Genomic DNA, 4,921 nt, shown 5'->3' with positions numbered 1-4,921 from the left:
ACCCTTGAGAGGAGTAACTCGATGATAAGCTTGATCACCAATTTCATACTTCACTTCTTGATGATGGCGATCATAGTAGCTCTTTTGACGTGACTAAGCAGTTTTCAGACGCTCGCGAATGATGCGAACTTGATCTTCTACTTCATTGATTATATCTGGTCCAAAGAACTTTCTTTCTCCAGTTTCGGACCAGTTCAAAGGAGTTCTACACCTTCTGCCATGCAAAGCTTCAAAAGGTGCCATGCCCATGCTAGATTGGAAGCTGTTGTTATAGGTGAACTCGGCAAATGGAAGGCACTTTTCCCAATCTTTACCAAAGGATATAACACAGGCCCTGAGCATGTCTTCAAGAATTTGATTCACTCTTTCAGTTTGACCACCGGTTTGAGGATGATAGGCGATCTTTGAAGGAAAGACGAGTTCCCATAGCTTTCTGAAAACTTTCCCAAAATTTGGAAGTAAACAAGCTTCCACGATCAGAGATGATCTTCTTGGGAACACCATGAAGAGTGACTATCCGGGACGTGTATAGATCGGCCAGTTGATTAGCACGAATATCTTCCAGAATAGGAAGGAAATGAGCAACCTTGGATAGACGGTCAACCACTACCCATATAGCATCTTTTCCATTTTTGGTCTTGGGGAGACCGGTAATGAAATCCATGCCAATTTCATCCCATTTCCACTCTGGAATTGATAGAGGTTGCAGAGTGCCAGCAGGTCTTTGATGTTCAGCTTTTACACGATGACAAACGGTCGCATTCAGCAACAAACTTAGCGATCTCTTGCTTCATCCCGGACCACCAGAATCTTTGGCGAAGATCCCGATACATCTTGGTACTACCAGGATGGATGGAGAGTGGTGATTCATGAGCTTCTTTAAGGATTAGCTCTTTGAGATCCAATTTATCCGGCACAACTAGAAGCTTACCGAAATAAACGGTACCTTGATCATCAATGGAGAAACATTTAGCAACTCCGCTAGCAATGTTCTTCTTGATCTCGGTAATGCCAGAATCTTGCTTCTGAGTCTTATTGATCTGGTCTTCAAGAGAGGGCTTCACTTCTAGATTAGCAAGGAATCCACTAGGAACAATCTCAAGGTTGAGTTTTGCAAGTTCCTCATAGAGAGAAGGTTGCGCTTGCTTAACCATCAGATTGTTGCAATAGGACTTCCGACTTAGCGCATCAGCAACGACATTGGCTTTGCCGGGTTTATAGTTGAGACCCAAGTCATAATCTTTGATGACTTCCAGCCATCTTCTCTGTCTGATATTCAGATCCGGCTGGGTGAAAAGATACTTCAGACTTTGATGATCCGAGTACAACTCGCAACGATTACCATAAAGATAAGGTCGCCATTGCTTAAGAGCATGGATCACAGCTGCAAGCTCGAGGTCATGAGTAGGATAATTGAGCTCATGTGGTTTCAACTGTCGAGAGGCATAGGCCACCACATGGCCATCTTGCATCAACACACATCCGAGCCCTTGGAGAGAGGCATCACAATAGACAACGAAGTCTTTGCTTGTGTCCGGAAGGACTAGCACAGGAGCAGTAGTCAGCTTGGTTTTCAAAACCTGGAAACTTTCTTCAGCCTTTTCTGACCATTCGAACTTCTTGTCTTTCTTGAGAAGATCGGTCATTGGCTTGGCAATCTTGGAGAAATTTTCAATGAATCGGCGGTAATAACCCGCCAGACCGAGAAAACTTCGAATCTCCTTAGCTGACTTAGGTGTCTTCCAGTCAAGAACGGCTTGAACTTTATCTGGAATGACTGCAACACCTTTTTTAGAGATAACATGACCAAGGAAAATGAGCTCTTTTAACCAGAACTCACATTTGGAAAACTTGGCGTAGAGACGGTGCTCACGAAGTTTAGTTAGCACCAGACGGAGATGTTCCTCATGTTCATCTTCAGTTTTGGAGTAGATCAGAATATCGTCGATGTTGACCACGACGAACTTGTCAAGATACTCCATGAAAACAGAGTTCATGAGCCGCATAAAAGTGGCAGGAGCATTGGTGAGGCCAAAGGACATGACAGTGTACTCGTAAAGACCATAACGAGTTGTAAACGCTGTCTTTGGAATGTCCTCCTTTCGGATTTTGATTTGATGGTACCCTGATCTCAAATCCATCTTTGAGAAGACTGTGGCACCGGACAACTGATCAAAAAGATCATTGATTATAGGAAGAGGGTATTTGTTCTTGATTGTCACTGCGTTGAGCGGACGGTAATCAACAACCAGCCGCGGAATGTTGGTATCTCTCTTCTTGACAAAGAGGGCAGGGCAACCCCAGGAAGAAGCGGTGTCGATGGAGAAGCCTTCCGGGGGCACTTCCCCGTTCCGGCGGCGTGCCGGAACAGAGACTCCTGTCCCCCAGATCTTGGCCTCGCGATGGCGGTGGCTCTGGAAGGTTTCTGTGGGTTTCGTCAATCGTGATAGGGTTTTCGCGACGGAGGCTTTAAATAGGCGGAAGGGCAGCCTCGGAGGGGGCCTGGGGCCACCACACCATAGGGCGGCGCGACCCCCCTCTGGCCGCGCCAGGGTGTGGTGTGGGGCCCCCAGGGCTTCCCTCTGGCGGCTCTCGGGTGTTCTGGATGGTTCCGGGAAAAATAGGAACCTGGGCGTTGATTTCGTCCGATTCCGAGAATATTTCGTTACTAGGATTTCTGAAACCAAAAACAGCAGAAAACAGGAACTGGCACTTCGGCATCTTGTTAATAGGTTAGTTCCAGAAAATGCACGAATATGACATAAAGTGTGCATAAAACATGTAGATAACATCAATAATGTGGCATGGAACACAAGAAATTATCGATACGTCGGAGACGTATCAGCATCCCCAAGCTTAGTTCTGCTCGTCCCGAGCGGTAAAACGATAACACAGATAATTTCTGGAGTGACATGCCATCATAACCTTGATCATACTATTTGTAAAGCATATGTAGTGAATGCAGCGATCAAAACAATGTATATGACATGAGTAAACAAGTGAATCATATAGCAAAGACTTTTCATGAATAGTACTTCAAGACAAGCATCAATAAGTCTTGCATAAGAGTTAACTCATAAAGCAATAATTCATAGTAAAAGCATTGAAGCAACACAAAGGAAGATTAAGTTTCAGCGGTTGCTTTCAACTTGTAACATGTATATCTCATGGATATTGTCAACATAGAGTAATATAACAAGTGCAATATGCAAGTATGTAGGAATCAATGCACAGTTCACACAAGTGTTTGCTTCTTGAGATGGAGAGAAATAGGTGAACTGACTCAACAATAAAAGTAAAAGAATGGTCCTTCAAAGAGGAAAGCATCGATTGCTATATTTGTGCTAGAGCTTTGATTTTGAAAACATAAAGAGAGTATAAAAATAAAGTTTTGAGAGGTGTATGTTGTTGTCAACGAATGGTAGCGGGTACTCTAACCCCCTTGCCAGACAAACCTTCAAAGAGCGGCTCCCATTTTATTTTATTTTTGGGTGGCACTCTTTCCAACCTTTCTTTCACAAACCATGGCTAACCGAATCCTCGGGTGCCTGCCAACAATCTCATACCATGAAGGAGTACCTTTTTATTTTAGTTTTATTATGATGACACTCCTCCCAACCTTTGCTTACACAAGCCATGGCTAACCGAATCCTTCCGGTGCCGTCCAACAATCACATACCATGGAGGAGTGTCTATTTTTGTTAATTAATTTGGGACTGGGAATCCCATTGCCAGCTCTTTTTGCAAAATTATTGGATAAGCGAATGAAGCCACTAGTCCATTGGTGAAAGTTGCCCAACAAGATTGAAAGATAAACACCACATACTTCCTCATGAGCTATAAAACATTGACACAAATCAGAGGTGATAAATTTTGAATTGTTTACAGGTAGCACTCAAGCAATTTACTTTGGAATGGTGGAAAAATACCATGTAGTAGGTAGGTATGGTGGACACAAATGGCATAGTGGTTGGCTCAAGTATTTGGATGCATGAGAAGTATTCCCTCTCGATACAAGGCTTAGGCTAGCAAGGTTATTTGAAACAAACACAAGGATGAACCGGTGCAGCAAAACTTACATAAAAGACATATTGTAAACATTATAAGACTCTACACCGTCTTCCGTGTTGTTCAAACTCAATACTAGAAATTATCTAGACCTTAGAGAGACCAATTATGCAAACCAAATTTTAGCAAGCTCTATGTATTTCTTCATTAATGGGTGCAAAGTATATGATGCAAGAGCTTAAACATGAGCACAACAATTGCCAAGTATTACATTATCCAAGAAATTATAGCAATTTACTATATGTATCATTTTCCAATTCCAACCATATAACAATTTAACGAAGAAGAAACTTCGCCATGAATACTATGAATAGAAGCTAAGGACATACTTGTCCATATGCTACAGCGGAGCGTGTCTCTCTCCCACACAAGCATGATGTAATCCAATTTATTCAAACACAAACAAAAACAAAAACAAACCGACGCTCCAAGCAAAGCACATAAGATGTGATGGAATAAAAATATAGTTTCAGGGGAGGAACCTGATAATTTGTCGATGAAGAAGGGGATGCCTTGGGCATCCCCAAGCTTAGACGCTTGAGTCTTCTTGATATATGCAGGGGTGAACCACCGGGGCATCCCCAAGCTTAGACTCTTCACTCTTCTTGATCATAGTATATCATCCTCCTCTCTTGACCCTTGAAAACTTCCTCCACACCAAACTCAAAGAAAACTCATTAGAGGGTTAGTGCACAATAAAAATTAACATGTTCAGAGGTGACACAATCATTCTTAACACTTCTGGACATTGCATAAAGCTACTGGACATTAATGGATCAAAGAAATCCATCCCACATAGCAAAAGAGGCAATGCGAAATAAAAGGCAGAATCTGTCAAAACAGAACAGTCCGT

This window comes from Lolium perenne, chromosome 2 (assembly GCF_019359855.2).
Source record: "Lolium perenne isolate Kyuss_39 chromosome 2, Kyuss_2.0, whole genome shotgun sequence".
Lineage (NCBI taxonomy): Eukaryota > Viridiplantae > Streptophyta > Magnoliopsida > Poales > Poaceae > Lolium > Lolium perenne.
The sequence above is the reverse complement of the archived record's forward strand: the minus strand, read 5'-3'. Positions refer to the sequence as shown.